The sequence below is a fragment of the Caretta caretta genome, chromosome 8 (genome assembly GCF_965140235.1).
Source record: "Caretta caretta isolate rCarCar2 chromosome 8, rCarCar1.hap1, whole genome shotgun sequence".
In the NCBI taxonomy this organism is placed as follows: Eukaryota; Metazoa; Chordata; order Testudines; family Cheloniidae; genus Caretta; species Caretta caretta.
In genome coordinates this window covers 8,617,022-8,637,302 of record NC_134213.1, presented here as the reverse complement: position 1 = coordinate 8,637,302, position 20,281 = coordinate 8,617,022, and the positions used below count along the sequence as shown (strand labels likewise).

Sequence of the window (20,281 nt, the reverse complement as noted above, 5' to 3'; positions counted from 1 at the left end):
CTTTCATTTTCTTGGCTAATGTGAAAGATAAAATGGGGAAGTAGATTCAATCCTATCAATGCACAACATTCTTGGAGTTGTTTCAAGTCCTGTAATCTGAGCTCTATAATACAATCAATCAGCCCTAGCCTCTGAGCAACACAAAGTCTAGGAGACAACTTGACTTTTATCCATGTAAGTTATGTTATATCAGTGCTCTACTGCAGAACTTCCCTGCGGCATCTTTCAACCATTGTTAGAATTAAGGAGCTACAGTACTAACTCCCAGGAGTTAGGCTGCCCGGCTAGTTAGCACAACAAATGTCTAGCTGTTGCACCAAACAAGCTGATTTTTCAGGGCTTCTGCATCCTAGCGCTTACGTCCCATACAGTTTTGTCATATCTGAGCTCTAATTGCTTGTAAATAAAATCCTTGATAGCTCTCTCCAGATCTCAGCACGCACACAGGTGGCATTGGAGAAAGTGAGTATTATTTCAATAAATGGGGTCCAGACACAGTGCTTTGGCAAGTAGGTAGGTACTGGAGGGGATAATGCCTCAGACCCTCCTGTTCTGTCTGTGGCATGCAATAATTTAGTCTCTTCCAGGCTGTAATACTATGGGCCAGTTCTGGTTGTGGGCTTGGGGTAAGGGTGGCGCTTAGAGGCTTGTGATATGCAGGAGGTTAGACTAGATGGTCCGGTGGTCCCTTCTGGCCTTAAACTCTTACCCTCTCTCTTCAGTAACAAAATAGAGATGCCGTGGGTGGAACTGACATAAGCCATTCATTTCCCCCATATGTCAAGGGCCAAAGGAAAGATAGGTTAGATTACCCTAAGTTCATTTAAGAACATCTGAAATATTTTTCAGAGTATGCTGGAACACACAGTGTTAGTGATAACCCTAGCTGTGAAAAAGATATCCACACACCTTTATCAGAGCTGACGTATTTCTAAAGACATCAGGATACAAAGTATTTCCACTCAAAACACCTTGGAATAGATGCATTATGGAGACACAAGTTAATTTTGCTGAGCGCTTTAAGACACTTACATGTACCTTTCAGATAATGCTGGCTCTCTTTCATCTTAACTATTTTTCCACAAGGAAAAAGAGGCACCTTATTGCTAAGCCTATCTGGCTACTTGCCAAAGAGTTTACAGTGCTTGTATTCATTTCCATCTTGCATGGGGCAAGGGAGGAGGAGTTCCTTATGTTTAATCTGCCAACTGGTGGCTAGACACTACAGCAGACTCAACCAATTAGCAGAATACGTCCATCTGCCCCACTAGACTTGCTGTGTGCGCATCCTATGCACTATCACAGCTCAAACTGGAGCTCTGCTGATGTACGCAGAGCCAGTTTTTCACATGGGCGAAAAGACTATTCCCCTTCAGCAGAGCTACTAGGAGCTGCACGTAAAAGCTGCAGTCTCTCCTGCTGATCTATAATCTTTTTGTTCAGACTTGTTATCTTGCCTCATCATGAGGCTCTGTGGGTTCTGCTTACTCAGCGCTAGCTGTATCCTTCCTAAGGCAGGATCACTTCTATATATATATATATATATATATATGCAAGCCAGGACTTGCTCTTTCAGCAACATTGGATTGGAAACCTCTTGGTGGAAGGAAATGGTGACATGTAGGAACATCAGAGCTAAAAAAAGGAAAACTCAGAGGCCCTACAGAGAAATGACCTGAGTTTTTTCTTTCCCTGTTTAAAGGATGGCTGGCTGGGTCTTTGGGAAGCCTGTAAAAAACAAAATGAAGTGAATATATGCTACCACCTGCTGGCCAGTTTTGGAAAGAGACGTCTCCCTAGGACACCTGCTCTGAATGCCTTTTGCACAGAGATGCTACCTAGAATTCAAACAAGAAGTTATGGACAAAATGATTATATCATTCCATAGGAAACTCCCCCACTACATTAAGAGAATGCTAAGGCTGTACAGCTACAAATTCAAGAGACAGGAAATGCCAGAGTTAGACAGGTTTCAGAGTAGCAGCCGTGTTACTCTGTATTCGCAAAAAGAAAAGGAGTACTTGTGCACCTTAGAGACTAACCAATTTATTTGAGCATAAGCTTTCGTGAGCTGCAGCTCACTTCATCGGATGCATTCAGTGGGACTGCTAGAGTGTTTTTTTAATAATTGAGCTTAAGCCACAGAAAGTCCTTAGCATGGAACCACTTATTCCAAAGCATGGACCAAAGTATACAGATTGCAGACAAACTGAAATGGGGAAGGGAATTAGTACCTGGCAACAACTGCCTCTGAACAAGGCTACATACAGTGCATTGTCCTGTGTACACTGGCATAATATCGGAGGGCTGCTGCTATTTTAGACTGGCAGCCATTACAGTGAATGGTAGCAGAAAATCCATTGTTGTACAAGGCACTTAGTATCCACACATTCCTACACCTTTCCTCACACCAGTCCAGAGCCTTGGCACTGACTAAATTAATCATGCAAGATGGACAAGGACAGCTGAACCTACTAGAGCTGGATGGGAAATGGATTTGAAAAACCCTCCCATTCCACACTAGGACAAAACAGAGACTTTTTGAAAATGTTCATTAAAAATGAGGGGGAGAGAGACAGAAAAGCCAGGCCAGAAAAGCCAATAGCCCAGTGGTCAGGGATGTAGGAGGCCCTGTTCAACTCCCTGCTCTGGCTGAGTCAGAGCAGCGACTTGAACCTACGTCTCCCTGTTCCCCTAACCACCTGGGTATGCTATAGCGGGACTCTCTCCATGTCTCTGGTAGAGCTGTTTCACTTTGTATAAATAATGACATATCCATTAGGCCAGCGAGATGGACTGAGTAGGGCACTAAGGTGGGATGTGGGAAAACCAGGTTCAAGTCCTTGTGTCTCCCACATTCCACCGAGTGCCCAAACCACTGGGCTAGTCATTCTCTAGCCTAAATAATATTTAATTATATCTATAAAGTGGACCAGCTCCAACAGGAGAGAGAGACTGACTCATTTCATATCTTGGTGGTTAGTGAACTGGGTGGAGCAGGGACCTGAACCTTATCCCCAATGAGCATCCTTACCACGGGGCTGTTTCCTCCCCACACTTGTACTTGTTGACACCACTTTTGTCAAAACCACCCCTTTCACATGAAAAGCTTTGGTTTCCATGAATTACCATTTTCCAATGGAAACCCACTGTTGAAAAATTCCCAATCAGCTGCAGACCATACTCCTCAAACATAGCACTGTGCATCTGCATCTCCTTCATGGCTGTGGTGAATGGGTGTTCAGTGCCCAGCACAATGCAGTCCCAACCCTTACTGGGGCCTCAGAGCACTCTCATAACAAATATGATGTAATAAACTGCAAAGTGGTGGATTCAGTCTGTGCACTTGGTCAATATATAAAAGAGTATTCTAGGTGAGATGATAGCAGTTCCTCACATTTCTTTGGCCATAATCCTGGCAATCAGGCAGTTAAGTGAATTGTCCTAGCTTCAACTTTTGTAACCATGCATTTCCTGCACATGCAGTTATTGTATGAACATAACAAGAGAAAACCGAATGGTAAATCTGTAGACAGCTGATAATCCCGATATAGCTTGGTCCCTCACCCATATTTAAGTCTGGCATCCTAACTAAATATTAGACTCTTGTACATAAAAGGGCATAGGTTCAAAATATTCCAAATCTGTTTATCTCCTACTAGGTGTCTGTCCATAAGTGCCCTCCCTTCATCCAAACGTTGAGAGATTCAACACTCCCATGTCTTATTCAGGCACTGTTTTTTTATAAAGGTTAAGCCAGCCAGCCAGCGATCAGAAATCATGCCATGTAACATAGCATGAATAGCAAATTCCAAATACCAGCTACTCAAAGCAGTACTAGCTGTGAGCAGTTCCTGAACAACCCCATAAGCTCAATTATGTTCGTAAAAGTCAGTTGCTGTTGAACAGTTATGAATAATTAGGAGATTGGGAAAGCCTTGATCTGTTCCTGGGCAATCTGTAAAGAGAAAATATGGCCAAATCCAAATAGTAAATTATTCACATCGAACAGTTTGATCAGTTCCAATAACTGATTTGATTTCAGCATGGGATGGACTTTTGTTTAGAACGAATAACTCCCTTGCTTTTCCCAAGCCTGCTCACAGTCTACATTGAAACTGAACTTCCACCACCTTTATTTTTTCAATGTGTTTGGAAATGAATTGATTTATTTTTAAATACACATGTGAAAATTTGTCTCCGTTTAGCCTGATAACATCTTTCATGTAGCCAAGGTACTGCTGCAGTGACTACTGACATGTAGGAAAACCCCTCCCCCCCAACATTCATGTAAACAAGCCAACAAAAAAGGTCACAAATGCCCACAGAAAAGCAAAAAAGGGTACAAACATAGTCACATCAAATAGCAATTCAGATTTTACAAATATGCTCTCTTTAATCATGATAGGTATCTTCCGCCTTTTCAGCCACCTTTACCTACTATAATGAAAAGAGCAAAGCAACCTACGCTGAAGTACAAATGAACAGCATGTGCAGATCCTCTTTTTAAAAATAGCTTAAAAACATGACATTGAGATTCTACAAAGCACTCCACACCTATCTGTAGAATTAACGCAGTAAGAGGATGGCTGTTCAGTGCACTCATAGCTTGAACTCTTACTCCTTGCTATTCTCAATCTGTCACTTTCAACAATCACAAGCAAAAATAACTCCCCCTGCCAGCTGTCTCCATGCTGCACTCACTGAGCACTTGCCAGCTCACCAGAGCATGACTTAAATTGTAAGTCAGAAGAAGAAATACTCTTTGCAATAGGTGCATTAGTGTGAAGTTGTTAGAATAGACTCAATTCCTTTAGATTAATTCTTCACCTACTTTTTTTTTTTTTTTTTTTTTTTTGTAGTCCAAGAATACAGGACACTCGGACAAAGGCCATGTCTACACTACAAAATTATGTCAACCTAACTTACATAGGCATACAGCCACTGCAGTTATTAAAGCGTGTATGTGTGTGCACACTTGGCCCCTTGTGTTGGTGGTGTGCATCCTAACCGTGAGCGATTGTATCAATTGTATTGTCAGTGTGGGGCACTGTGGGACAGTTCTTGAAGGCCATTAACAGTTGACATAAGCAAGCCACTGTCTACACTGAGTCAGTGCGTCAACCTAATTATATCATCTGTCTGTGCCGCTCAGGAAGGTGGTGTTACTAAATAAGCGTAGACAGGCACACCAGCGGGAGTCAAATTTAAGTGAAGATATTTCCACAGCTAGGTTGACGCAAGGCAGCTTACATTGACCTAACTGCGTAGAGTAGATCAGGCCAAAAGAAACAAAGACCTTCCCACAGCAGATCAGACTACTGGTTCTGGCCTCTAGTGGTGATAAGTACTTGATTATTTCAGAAGCCAAAAAAAACTGAATTCATTGAGACAATTATGTACTCCTGTAAATGTGCAATAAAAATTTTTCCTGACTCCTGTAGCGATCAACCTCCCTGAAGCATGACATTAATTTGATTTTTAAGCAAGCATAGTCACTAAAATTATTGGTCATAAAGTTATGCAGTCTTTTAAAGTTCTGCTACAATAACTGATGCTATGCGCTTCTGCAGCAATAAATACCCTTACCTGTCCCCTATTCGTCCTACTGCAACCACTCAACATTTCACACTAAGCCCCTTCCAGCTTTGTACTTTCATCTGAAACATGTCAACTATGCTGCACTTCAGAAGGGTAACTTCTAGGAGGCATCTAGACACTGGTGGTCTAAAGAATTCTTACTGGCATCATGGAAATGAGGGCAGGACCTCAGGCAGAAGAAAAGGAAAAGAAGACAAGGAAACAGTGTAACAGGTGGAAGGATTGATCTCTGGAGGAAGGCTGAGAAAGCAGTTTGAGAAATCCAGTGTGAGGGCAAATGGGATCTCAAGATGAGGAACTCATCTGGGCAGTAGGGAAGTATCTCAATGTCACCCTTGTCCGGCTTGTCCTCGTCCTTTCCTCCACAAACGCAAGTTGACACCACACCATTCTATTTTGTTGTGAGCATGTTCTTTCCATTTCTAGCCAAAGAGTTTTGTCATGGGATCGGCCCAGTGCATTTTTGGTCTGCACAGCAGCTGCTTGTGGTCTCTGGGGATCCAGTCACTGACGATAGACAAGTGTGTGCCAAAGTATGATCTTGCCCTCCCTGGTCTCCCAGGAAAGGCTAATGTCAACTCAGAGAAAGAGAGAAGGAAAAGTTTGGGCAAAGCAAATATCTGAACTTAACTATCAACTACAAAACACTCAGATTTTATAAGTTATCCCCCCAAAAACCCCCTAAAAACAAAACAAAAAATCCAAAACCCACATACAACACAACTCAGCAACCAAGAGTACGCTGCCTATAGGCTCTATCTACACTGCAGGTGAAAGTGTGATTGTATCACAGGTAGGTATTCCTGTGCTAGCTTTAATCTAACTAGTACAGGTAATAATAGAAGTGTAGATATAGCTACATGGCCTAACAACCCAAGTATGTATCCAGGCTCCCTAGGTTTGTACTTGGGCAGCTAGCCTGTGCTGAAGCCCCACACTGACACATCTACACGGCTATTGTTACCTGTGCTAGCGAGATTAAAGCTAATAAAGGATGTTTACCCATTCTACAATTACATCTTCACTTACAGTATAGACATATCTTTAGTGTTCTCAAGATTATAGTACACTTTCTAAATATTATTTTCTCACCACTAATGGCTATTTGTGCCCCAACACCCCATTTGATAATGATATTGTATATATAAAACTCAACGAGCTAGCACTAAGCAATATTTAATACATTTTGAAGGTACTAACAGTGCTACAGAAACTCTATATACAAATAATTGTGGCCTTATGCACCATACTGATTTGTTGAATCTCCATAAAATTAATTGTAAAAAGAAATAAAAGGAAGCTATAGAGATTAACTACAAAAGAAGACAAAAAGGCTCATCTGGCGTAACAGATCTTTGTGCAAACAGATTTTACTTTTAGTCACAAGATTAAACTTGAGTGATGAAGTTACAAAAAGCAGTCAGAATATTTAATTAATTCTAAATGTTGCATAATGTATAAGGGGTCAAGTCATACTAGTGTAAACTAAGTTCAGAGTCCTCCATAACATAACAAATGGACCCCACATTCAGGAAGAGCTTACCACATCCTCTTATGACATAGATGGCCTGTCCAAAGACACATGATTTGCATATAGATTATACATAACATACGCACAAATCAATTGACTCACCACTGAAACAAGATAAGGAGGACTTGTGGCACCTTAGAGACTAACAAATTTATTTGAGCATAAGCTTTCGTGAGCTACAATAAATTTGTTAGTCTCTAAGGTGCCACAAGTACTCCTTTTCTGTTGAGGATACAGGCTAACACGGCTGCTACTCTGAAACCACTGAAACAGTTGCAAATTGGGTGGAATGTGATAACTGTACCCACACACAGTAATATAACAGCAGCTGAGGACAGTGAAAAATATTGAAATGCAAGGGGAATTTAAGTAGCTAGAATCTACCTTGACTTGAATGGAAACGGGATCTGGCCCCAATTTATAACTCATGCAGGACACCTGGGTTGACATACTTCTGTTTCCTCAAAGAGAGCATCTCTAGCAGCACAGCGTTATAGTGTTACGCTGGAGCAGTTGTTCAGTGCTCACTGAAGAAAAAGGACCACCTTCTAAATCACCACCATCTTTTCCTCTAGTTCCACACAGGTCTTTTATCCAAGTCCTGACCTGACCCAACCCTGCTTAGCTTACAATATCTAATGAGATCATAGCCTGCAACAAGTTAACCAGTTTGAGTTAGATTATAGTCCCAAGCACTTTAGGTTTATGAGGAGAATGCTATAACAGTTTAAGCGTCTCAATTAAATTAAGAGCTAGAAAAGCTTTTATGAAAGAGAATTATTGGGTGGAGGGGACAAAGGTGTTAGATCAAAATATCGTGGGGGCATATTTTTAGAGAGCAAAATCATGTTTTGTTTTGTTTCTTTCGCCATGCCCAAGTGGAAGAAACCTTCCCATTCCATAAGCTGTTTGAGATCTTGGCACTCCTGAATATTGTTCTGACAGTTATATGAAACTGACTAGGATCATACATGAGGAGCCACTGCAGGGAGAAGCTCTATGGTGCAGGAGCACAGATGGGATCAGGTTTCCAGTAAGTATTTTTCTGCTGCTAGAGAAAAGGGTGGAGAGAGAGAAAGAAAGAATAAAGATTAGAAATAAAGATAGGGAGACAGAAGAGTGTAAAAATGTGTACCTAAAAATAAAAAAAACGAAAAGAAGAGAGGGAGGACTAAGAAACAGGACTAACTATATGGCTGGTCGCTAAAAGGCCTAAATAAAGCCTCCTTTAGAACATCAGTCTCCTCATCTCCAAATATGTTTTGGGAAATTATCACCCTCAGACAAAACTACTAATACTTAGTACTTATATAGCTGCCTCCAAGTATATGTAGATTCTGAAACACTGTGACAGATTGGTATCATTATCCCTGTTTTACATGTGGTGTAACTGAGATTAGGAATGGTTAGGTGTCTTGCCCAAGATTGCATAACTAAGAAACTCACAAAGCAAAGAACTTAATATGGATTTTTAAAAGTGCACCCATCCATTGCTCAGTACATCACATTAAAAATAAATCCTACCAAAAAAAAAAAAAAAAAGTGAAGAACTCTCACTGTAACTGTTAAAAGCACCATGCAAGCTCAAAGGTTTAAAGCAGGGATCGGCAACCTTTGGCCCACGGCTCGCCAGGGTAAGCCCCCTGGCGGGCCGGGGCAGTTTGTTTACCTGCCACGTCTGCAGGTTTGGCCGATCGCAGCTCCCACAGGCCACAGTTCACTGCTCCAGGCCAATGGGGGCTGTGAGAAGCGGCGGCCAGCACATCCCTCTTTCCAGAATTTCAGACTATCATAAACAGCAGGGGCCAAGGAGTGAAAAAGCTTAATGACCAAGCAACCAGTCTTGCATTCCTTTCTAAACCCATTGAATTCAGTAAGGAGTTCTGGCTGAGGAACAAATGCCCGGTTAGCATTGCAGCCTAAGAGAATGGTCACCTGTTTAGAGAAGAGCAAGGAAGAATTAGGGATGGAAACTTCAAGACAAAATCTGTAAAACTGGAGTGATAATTTGTAGTTAGGAAATGGAAAGCAAACCAACAGCAACACATTTAATATGACTATGACAGCTTCCTGAAGGTATTCAGATGTGACTCTGCAGGTGGGAAGGATGAATAAAAAGCACAATGTTTTTATTTCTAATATTTTGTTACTATAGCATGGCAAAAACAGATATACTAGAAAGCATTAGCAAGTAAATGCTTCTTAGCCCTGCAAGCGTTCAGGAGGAAAATAAGATTTACTACATGTTTCTAAGCTGTTCCAGCTCCAGTAATGGTGCAACATCCATGTCATTATAACAGTGATCTAAAGACAATACATGTACACATCTAGGATGGTGGTAGAAGTCAGCACTGGCATCTGTAACTGATGAAAAGGAGTTAGAAATTCCTGCCTCTTTATGGAACTTTTCATACTGTACTTATAGCACAATGATTTATGGAAAGAAGTAGCCGGTAGCTCTTATGCTTTTGAGACTTTTCCATGTTAAACTTGCTGATGTATTTATCTTATATTTATATAAACCCCCTGTCAAGGTCCCTTCCCCACTCTGAACTCTAAGGTACAGATCTGGGGACCTGCATGAAAACCTCCTCAGCTTATTTTTACCAGCTTACGTTAAAACTGCCCCAAGGTACAAACTATTTTACCTTTTGCCCTTGGACTTTATTGCTGCCACCACCAAGCGTCTCACAAATATATAACCGGGAAAGAGCCCACTTGGAAACGTCTTTCCCCCCAAAATCCCCCCAAACCCTACACCCCCTTTCCTGGGGAAGGCTTGATAAAAATCCTCACCAATCTGCATAGGTGAACACAGACCCAAACCCTTGGATCTTAAGAACAATGAAAAAGTAATCAGGTTCTTAAAAGAAGAATTTTAACTGAAGAAAAAAAGTAAAAGAATCACCTCTGTAAAATCAGGATGGTAAATACCTTACAGGGTAATCAGATTCAAAACACAGAGAATCCCTCTAGGCAAAACCTTAAGTTACAAAAAGACACAAAAACAGGAATATACATTCCATTCAGCACAGCTTATTTTATCAGCCATTTAAACAAAACAGAATCTAACGCATATCTAGCTAGATTACTTACTAAGTTCTAAGACTCCATTCCTTTTCTGTTCCCGGCAAAAGCATCACACAGACAGAGAGAGCCTTTGTTTCTCCCCCCCTCCAGCTTTCAAAGTAGCTTGTCTCCTCACTGGTCATTTTGGTCAGGTGCCAGCGAGGTTATCCTAGCTTCTTAACCTTTTACAGGTGAAAGGGTTTTTCCTCTGGCCAGGAGGGATTTAAAGGTGTTTACCCTTCCCTTTATATTTATGACACCCCCCCAAAAAAAACTATGTTAAAAGAATATTAAGATTGCAAAATTAAGCACTCAAAGGTTAGGAAATGCCAGAATTAAGATTCTTTAATTTAGCCCTCTTGCAGATATGCATTATGATAATTCTAAATTACATGATCACATACTATTTTTCCCATCAGGACCCATGCTTCATTCACTGCACAGAATGGATGGTGCTCTGTGAATAGGCAGCTATTCAATATTTCTGCTTATCTTCATCATCCAATGAGTGGCCCCATGCATTATTTACTACACACTATTAGTGCTCTCAAGGTAGTTTTTTAGTGCTTTGCCACCATTAACGGACTTATCTTCACAAGACCCCTGTGAGGTGAGATAATCTTGCTATCCCCATTTTACATATAGGGAATGGGACAGAAATTAATTAATTAATTAATGGGACAGAATGGCCAAAATTGTCAAATGTCAACTAATTTTGGGTACCCAATTGGAGTAGACTAAGACCTGATTTTTCAAAATAGTTAGCATTTATTAGCACTTTATATTTACAGAGCGGCACTTCCACTGAACTGTTGCCAGTGTCAGTGCTCAGCTTTTCCACAAATCAGACCCTTGGTGTCTCCAGTTGAGTGCCCAGAAAATGACAACAAGAGTAACCACTATGTGACTCGCCCAGCATCCCATAAGAACTCACTGTGGCACAGGCAGGGATAGAGTCCAGTTTTCTAGGGTAGCAATCAACAATCTTAACCATGAGACTTTCCTTTCTCTCCTGGCCTCATTCACTATATGCTTTCCAACTTCTGCAACAAACGAACGAGTTGTACAGACAACAGCCTCTATCATTATGCAACCTGGATTCATTCTCAGAGCACAGTCCATCCTGTGGAAAAAGTAGTTCAGTATATGATCATACATAGTATATAGTTCAGTATATGATGTTCATTACTGTGGAAAAAGTAGTTCAGTATATGATCTCATAATTAAAGCCTGCCTTAATTCTGACATTTACTGACTTTTGAATGCTTGACTTTGCAACTTGATATTTTTTTAACGTTGGAAATTACACACCAAGAAACTAAATCTTTAAAAAGCGAACTGAAAGAACAACTTCTATCACGTGGAGCCATACAGACCCCCAATTTCTCTCATCAACAATGCTGGGATGCTTAGATTCACAGCACAGTCCTCTGCTACTTGAGTTCATCCTGCTCATTCCCTCTTGCCCATCTCCCCAGCCAGCTTCTCTTTTCCCTCTCTTCCTCATTCATCACCCGTTGCATTCCAGACAAGAAGTTCTTCTTTCTCCTCTGCACTGCCCAGGTACAAGCAGGGCGAGCCACTGAGAGCATAGCAGAGTTTCCCTGCTCTCAGTTTCTGTATTCAGCATCACAGCAACTCTCAGGAGCCAGGAGGCACGAGCGCTGTTCAGACCTCACAGCCCTATCCTGGAGCGTGCTCAGTCTCTCTCTAGGGATAGTGCATGTAGTCCGATCTACAGTCAGGAGCTCTGAGGGGACTGAGCACACTTAGTGCAGATAAACTCTACCGAGAATTATTTTGGGGAAGTTCTGTGGATTGTGTCATACAGATCATACTAGATGATCACAACTGTCCCTTCTGGCCTTGGAATCTATTAATTTAATGGCCAAGCAAGTCTATACTTAACACATGCAAATGGAGATTTTTCAAAGGCTTGTAATTTTGGCCAAATCTTGGAGTTTATTCAGGGAAAAGCAAAGCTACACATCCCAGCCACAAAAGCAAACCCCTGCCAAATTTCATACCCCCCATCTAAAGCACAGAGGTGCTAGAGCTTCTTACACAACAGCTGTAAGAATTTTCAACATGAGCAAAACAATGTATTTTTCCCTAACCTTGTTCTTGGAAATGTCTGAAGCATTTTTTTCTGAACTTTCCAAAAATATTTAGCCTGAAGCAGACACAGCACAGGAAATTTCAGCCCCAATGGTTACCATTTGGTAAAGTTATAAGCAATTGAAAACAGAATCTTACAAGGGGAAATGTTGGGCAACCTTAAGTATAGGTGGTGCTACCAGGTCTGCCTATGATGTAGAACATGAGAACCAATTAGCAATTTTCCTTCTGAAGCAATAGACATAATGAATGGGAACAAAACCTCAGTGGGGGACAAATGTAATTTGTCTAAACAAAACAACCAACTCTTGCATTAATTTGACTCATTTAAGCTTCAGGATACTGCTGGCCTGAATTCAGGAAGACTGATTGTACTCCATGTAACAGCATTGCTCCTGAAACATATGAAAAGGTTTCTGAGCAGGTAAAAGATTAATGGTACGGCCTGTCTTTTGACTGATGAATTTATAACCTTGAGCAACAAGCGCACTCTCATATACTATATCTGCCATGTTAGAGACAAAGTGAAAGAACCTCATGTTACAATCTCAGATCTCATTAAACATCCAGACCAGAAAGTTAATACTGTCACTAACCATCTGTTCAAATGTTTGCCTGGCTACAGTTCTGATTATACTTATGTGGAGCAAAAGTTAATCACATGTACAAATAAGTAAGAGTACTCTTGGGGAGGAAACTCAGTGTACCATAACAGTTTCTGGTAAAATATGTAGCTGACTTTGCTCTTCTCTGCAATTTCAACCCCATAATCAAATTGACTGTTAAAAAATTGCATTGAGGTCAATGGTGTAAACCACTTTGGAATCTCTGAACAAATGTTTTTGTTTGTTTGCTTTACAGCCAATTAAAAATGTCACCAGAGAATCAATTTGAATTAGATCAAAGTTTGGAATATGCTAATTTGCTGCATCTTGAACTGCAAGTCTGAGACCACTTGCTAGCATTCAGTAGTAGTACAGCACAGTGAATTTTGCAAGCATTTTGTAATTACTTCTTCTGATGGTCAAAGGCCTCAATCATCTAAAATTCACTTATTTTTGCCAACTGGTCTCTATTTGAAATGATCATGGCAACAGTCAATGGATTCTTTCCCTATCTATTTTTAAATGTGTGACAAAATAGTGTTTGTAACTCAGGAGACTGTATAATCTACAATCAGAGTGATGGAAGTACCAGCTTGCCCCTTTGCCCCAACTACGTGCCTAATCTGGAGGTGGCAACTCCAGAGGTGAAAGGAGGGTCCAGGTTCCATTGCCCATTCATGGTCTTTGACCTCAGAAGGCCAAGTGACATAGGTTTTGGCAATGTGGACATTTTTCAATGAGAAATGGAATTGGAAAAAATAAGGCAGACATTAGATGATAATGGACTTTTGGTCCCTTTTTAACTTGTGCAGGGTTTCAAACACACAACCTAAAGATGAAAAACTCTACACATTATATCCTAGTATCAGTCCTCAGGTATGCAGTCCCCCACAGCTATTCATAGCTCTCTAGCCTAACTCCTCTAGATAAGTAACAATTCTTGGAAAAACCTGTTATGTATTTGAAGATTTATGACTACTTTTGCAGACTGAGCTCCAGACAGATAGATACATTCTATGGGTAGCTGGTGATCAGAAAACAGTCTGAGAAGTGACGTTACATGAGCTTGAGCAATAAAGCAGCTTTCTGATTCAGAATCCTAAAATATACTGTGAGTAGGTCCGAAATAGAGAGCCAAAGAAGGAAATCATTAATTTGGATCTATTACTAATGTGATGATTGCTAAGTCTGTCACCAAGATTATGTATGTAATAAGTTTTATGGTCATTGTTTTCAAAGCATATCACGTGCATTGCTCAGAAGCAAGCTGGGGAATGGTCCCTTTCTAGTTCTTTTTACACATTATATTACACAAGAACAGTCTTGTTTCACATCCACGGAACTACAGTTTGCTTTATTTTTTGTTACATGCCTCTACTTATATGCGACATCCTGCCTGTCACTCAGACCTGTAACCTCTAGGTCCTCATACCCAGGCTATATCTAATTCTTGCAGATTTTTTCTGCATAACATCTCTAAGATACAGCCTTTCCTATCCATCCAACTAAAACTCCTGTCCAGGCTCTCCTTATCTGGTGTTTTAACCACTGAAACATTCTTCTCTCTGGACTTGACTATTGCAACCTTGTCCTACTCATATCCATTCAATACTGATAGAAATATCATTTTCCTAGCCCGATACTTTGACATAACCCCTTTTGGATCCCTCCACTGGACCCACTTTTCTATTGCATCAAAAATAAGCTACTTATCTTCATTTTCAACGCCCTTCATGGCCTATCCCTATCCTGTCATATTATTCACTATTGAGATGTCAACTTCCACCTTCAATTGCCAATGATGCTAGCCTCAATCACATGTGTGTTAAATTTTCAAACAGGCACCTTCATGCTTTCTATCATGCTGCCCTCAGACTTGAGAGGAGCTCCTCCACCAGCAAAAGGATTATCCTGCTTCAAAGCCCTACTTAAAATTTTATTTTCCATGATGTGTACAAGAAACTTGACAACAGCCAGGCTAGTGGTGTGCTGTTTCCTTGTACTACCGTCTGTCAATCTATATCCATCTGTTCTCTCTTGTTATACATAGGCCATGTCTACACTAGCACTTATGTCACTCATGGGTGTGAAAAACACACCCAAGCAACATAAGTTTTGCCGGCATAAGCGCTTGTGTGCACAGTGCTATGTTGGCGTGAGACACTCTCCCGCCAACTCAGCTATCACCGCTTGTAGAGCAGGCTTTATTATGTCGACGGGAGAGCTCTCTCCCATCAGCATAATGCGGCTACCTGAGTGCTCTCACAGCGGCACAGCTGTATCAGTACAGCTGTGTCACTGTAAGCTTATAAGTGTAGACATGGGCTTAGACTGTAAGCTCTTTGGGGCAGTGACAGCCTTTTTGTTCTGTGTTTATACACCACTTAGTACAATGGGGTCCTACTCCATGACTAGGGCTCCTAGGCACTACAGTAATACAAACAACATACTGTATGCTATTCTTCCCCATATCTGAATACATATGTCTCTGCTAAACAGTTCCTCCTATTGCTTCCTACACCAAAATTTTCAAATAAATTGCTAACGTTATATTTTTAGTTGCAGATAACTTGCAATTGATTTAGCAGGCCTAGAGGCCACCAGTCAAGGATCTAGCAAATGTACATGCATAGAGCAAAAAGACGGTTTTCCTTATGTTTGATTTCTTGGTCATACTTCTCATGCTTGCATAAAGAACTTAAACTTCTTTTAAGGGCTGTCATTACTTTTTGTTAAAATACTTTGTTCCTCATGCTATTTACTTTAATAGTCTTTCTAGCCCTCATATCGTGAGCTTTTTTTTTTTTTTACAGCCAAATACCATTTCCCTTACTGTATCAGCTTTCTATTGAAAATGTATATCAGAATGCTAAAGCCTATTAACATTTTTGTTATTTTTTTAATCTGCTTTTCTGTCCCTTCTACCAATTATCCCCTCTCTCACGCACAGTACCCTTCAACTTCAATCCCATTCACACCCTCACTCCATCTGCTCCTCCAGCTCCCCAATGATCCTCCATCTTTCTGCATATACCCTAAAGTACTCCTCCAACCCACACTATTTCAAAGTTCTCCTCCAACCGTACACACCCACCAATGCCTCTGTCCCACTGCCTTCAAGGAGCAGTGGGCACTGTCTGGGGTTCTCTGCTAGGTGTTTCCCTCTGGATCAGTGCTTTTGAACCTGTGACCCTCACTCCCATCCCTGTTTTTTCATTTGTTGTCCCCCATAATCTTTTGATGCCTGGATTCAGTGGCTTCTCCCCATAGGCTGGGGGAGGGGGGTAGAGACTATAGGTGTGGGGATCCGCTCACCCCCCAGAGCCTCAATAGGTGTAGTCATCCCTCACCAATATATTCCATTCACCCCACCCATCTCTTCTGCCACCACCCTGCCAGTTTGCTGTTCTGCAACTACTTGTGCCCCCTACCTAATCTTCTTAACTGCCCTGTCAACATGTAATCCCCATGTACCCCCCTAAACTGCCCCCAAACAGATCCCCCTCAATCCACACTACCAGATCTCCTATCAACCCTCCCCCCAAACCTGATCCAATCCCCCTGGCAGGCACACACCTCCAAACCCCACCTCGAACATCTCGACCCCCCTCCCCAACCTTATCCCTTATCTCTTCACACCCAATTCTCTGCAACATCCCACATTCAGCCCCCCCACCGACCCGCACCTCCTTTCAGCCCCCCGCCAGATTCCCTCCCCAATGCACAGACCCCTGCCTCCAGATCCTCTCCCCCCATAATTCCCCCAGGGCTTGCAGCCCCCCACCCCGCCCAACCCCACCGGCCCGTATCTCTGATCCCCCCCCACCCAGCAGCCCTCCCCTTCGGACCCCACAGACCCCTCATATCCCCCCACTTCCCTCCCTCGGAATCTGCGGCGGTCCGGCCCGTTTCGCTCTGGGGGAAGCTCCGAGCGCGGCGCAGGCCCTCAGCGGCCTCGCACCACTCGCGGCGGCGGCGGCGGCGGCGGCCGCGGGGCGGGAGGCGGCGCTCCGGCAGGCCCAGCAACGCCGCGCGACTCGGCGCGAGGCTTCTTTCGCGCAGCCAATGGCGCGTGGTGTGCGGTGAGTGTGGGCGGCCTCAGCGGGCGGAGATGCTGGGAGGCGGCAGCGGCCTCCCCGCTGCCGCCATGATGCTTGTTTGCTTTCAATGCGTGTGAGGGGAAGGGGGGGGAGGAGGAGGCGGGGGGGAAGCTGCTCTCCCGTCCGGCCCGCGGCAGGAAACAAAGAGCCAGGCAGGCAGCGGAGAGAGGGCGGCGGGGAGACGGGGATGCTGCAGCCACAGGTATGGGGAGGAGCGGGGGGAAGCGACTGCCGCCTCTGTGGGCACCCCGGGGCCTTCCCTCGAGGGGGGCTCTTGTTCTGGGAGTCGGGCAGAGTATTACGCGGGGGGGGGAGGGGAAGGAGCGAGTATTATTACTCCGGAGAGGGTATTATTGCGCTTGTGGGGGAAGGGAGGGAGAGAGTACTGCTGCTTTGAGGGGGCAAGGGGCGGGTATTACCGCTCCGGGAGAATGGAGGTGGGGAGAAGCATTATTGCTCGGGGGGAGGGGGAGAGAGACGGGCGCCCCTAGGTTGGGGGTAAAAGGGATGGGAGTACCCTGGGTGGGTGCAGTATTGGCCCGGGAGGTGTGGGCAGAGAATGGCTCATTGGTTTGGAGGTGCGCTTGGGTTGGGGGCTATTGTTATGGAAGTTGTGGGGGGTAGTATTGCTCTGAGGGTGGAGTAGTATTGCTCTGGGGCAGGGGAGGAGGGGGAGCTATTGGTTTGGGGGAGGGTGGATGGTAGTATTGCTCGGGGGCCTGGGAAGTAGTAGTGATCTGAGTTGGGGGTGTTACTCCCTTAGAGGAAGTATTAACGCGTTGTGGGTGCTAGCTGGGAAAAATGGGGGAATGTTTTTGCTCTGAGGAGCAGGGGGCTCTATGAATACTCTAAGTGGTGGGGAGTTTTGGCTGGGAAGGGGTATTCCTCTCACAGGGCTGAGTGAGGAGAGGGGAGTCATTGGGGAGGGGAAGAAAGGGTGGGGAAGCATTATTGCTTGAAGCTGGGGGGAGGCTCTCAAGGAGGGGGGCTTGAGTGGGTTGTTGCTGTGAGAAACTCTGGTAGGGGCTTATTTTTCAAGAGGAATTAGATGGAAGATTTATCCACAGAATAAGGGAGCTGAGAGGAAAGGGGCCTCCTTACCTCAGTAGCTTATTGTACCCCATATTTATTTGCATTTAGAAAGCAATTTTACTACTTTAGGGTGGATTTGCAGTGAGAGGAAAGAGGGGAGGCTTCTTTCAGAGGCGTTAGGTTTATTATTCTCTTTTCAAAGGCATATATGCATTGAGAAAGCAATTAAGAGGCAGTGACAATGGACTTGAAATTAGTATAATGGCATCTGGAAGTTTTCCTGTGTAATTGAGTTTAAAATAATTAAACATAAAGACAGAGGGAAATGACATCAGTCTGATAATTGTCCATCTACAGTCAGACCACAGTTTTCCATCAGTCTCCCCCCCTGCATTGAGATACTTTAATTCATTTAAGCTGATGTATTCTTTTTGTAAGTCTTGTTTTATGAACAAACAAAACTGGCTTGTAAACAAAATCTGTTTTCTGTTGTGAGAGAAGCTTACACTTGCATTTGCTGCTGATGGTCTAAAACTGAGGCCTAGCTGGCAGGGAGGCCACAGCAACAACTGCTTAGATCTGTCTGAAATAGAAAGGAAAGAGTGTTAGACTGTGATTGACAACCCTGCTGTCCAATTCAATGAGTTGGGAGGGCAGGACTTGCGGTGACATGCAGGTAAGTGGCTGGGCCAGGGAGACTGTGGGACACTCACACATGTAGGGGGTAAACGGGAATTTGGATACATATCTCTCAGGATTACTCCAAAGACAAGTTTATGCAATATGCTTACATGAAGAGATGTGTGCATATCTTTAATAATGGAAATTATAATAATATCCAACTGATTAGGTACTAAGCTCTTGAGCAAGCAATTATTTCTGTAATTGGTGGTTTGGGGGGAAGGATTGCTATTACATTTGTCAGACTCTGGGACAAACATGCAGAGAGTAAGCAGCTGTGGACTAGATGCAAGACCTACTTTGTCTACTCTGCGTGCTCTTAAATGTGAAGAATTTTAAGTTGCTATGTGTCCAACTGGCCAGGTTAGCACAACTCTTACAGGGCAACTCCTCATATTTTGCCCCAAATTTAGATTTTAGAAACAAACTTTTACATAACCTGACCAATAATGTCTCTACAAATTAAAAAAAAATTCCTTGTGAAACTGGCTTCATTGTCCCATCCACACTTCATATGGGGGGGAAAAACAGAAAAATGGCTTAAGTTTTCTTTTGATCTAAAATATTAGTGATGTAGAGACAAAAATTGCATGAATATGACTCTCTAGGATAACATTTGATTTATAACAAGTTATGGCTCTTCAATTGTCCTTTGTTTAGTTTCAGGGGGTTATTTTATTTATCTGGATTTCACTGTTATGGGTAACAGATACAAAATTAAAAGGATTAAGGAATACCTGTGATAATTGTCTGGTTTTAAGTGTGAAGGTTTGCAAGTGTTGACTGGTAATTTTATTGTATCTTGCATTTTTTTTCATCCTAGAGCAGGTCTCGTAATTGGGAATTTATCAACATTTCCACTGGGGTAATTTTACAGGATTATCTGCCCTGTGTTCTTCCTGCTGGTTCATCTGGACTCTGTGGAGTTTGCTGCTAGCAATGAAGCCTTCTGTGGGGGTTTATTCACGCTATTACTGAAATGGAGCCATTCGCATTTGGATTAACGCTTTATTCACTTTCCACTTGAATCGCTTGGATCAGTCCATTTATAAAAAGGAGACTACTATGCATCTTTTTTGTGTTTGCATATTGAAGTTGAACTCTGGGTGCATCCTTGATGTGTTCAGGCTGTTTACTTTGCTTGAATGTTAGAGGAAGAACTGAAATATAAAGATAGATGAGACTATAATACTGCATGGGCAGGTAACTACTTTTGGTATTTTATATTTTCAGATCTTTTCTTTTTAAAAAAAGAATGTAGTGTCCCCAAGTTTGAAGAAGTCTTGTTAAACTGGGTTCACAGTGGTAAATGTTGGAAATAAAAATATTGAGATCAGGATATTCTAGAAGTGAGCAAGAAGAGAACTATTAGTAAACCTGGTGTATTGTTTATAATGGAGAAAGCTGCTTTGAAAACTAGAAGAAATGCTTCCAAGGTTACAAGATTTACAAAAAATTATGCACCTCACCACAAAAAAGTTTAACATCCTTCTAAGGCTATGTCTACGCTGCACTTTCGTGGGTAAAACTTTTAGCACTCGTGT

General features: G+C 42.5%; 2 protein-coding genes across 5 annotated transcripts in view; one reads left to right on the top strand and one right to left on the bottom strand.

Moving 5' to 3' along the window:
- GFPT2 (glutamine-fructose-6-phosphate transaminase 2) overlaps positions 1-16,924 on the bottom strand; it is a 101,283-nt gene extending 84,359 nt beyond the window's left edge. Inside the window, exon 1 of the mRNA XM_048862436.2 lies at positions 16,805-16,924. The gene's annotated coding sequence lies outside the window, so the exon portion shown is untranslated. The remainder of the gene's footprint in view (positions 1-16,804) is intronic.
- A 182-nt stretch (positions 16,925-17,106) lies between these two features.
- The window catches only part of CNOT6 (CCR4-NOT transcription complex subunit 6), a 53,115-nt gene continuing 49,940 nt past the window's right edge, over positions 17,107-20,281 (top strand). Inside the window, exons 1-2 of one of the 4 annotated variants that reach the window (XM_048862437.2) lie at positions 17,118-17,226; positions 19,561-19,940. The gene's annotated coding sequence lies outside the window, so the exon portion shown is untranslated. Of the gene's footprint in view, positions 17,227-19,560; positions 19,941-20,281 lie in introns of all 4 variants that reach the window. The other 3 variants (XM_048862438.2, XM_048862440.2, XM_048862441.2) reach the window with 3 other exon arrangements.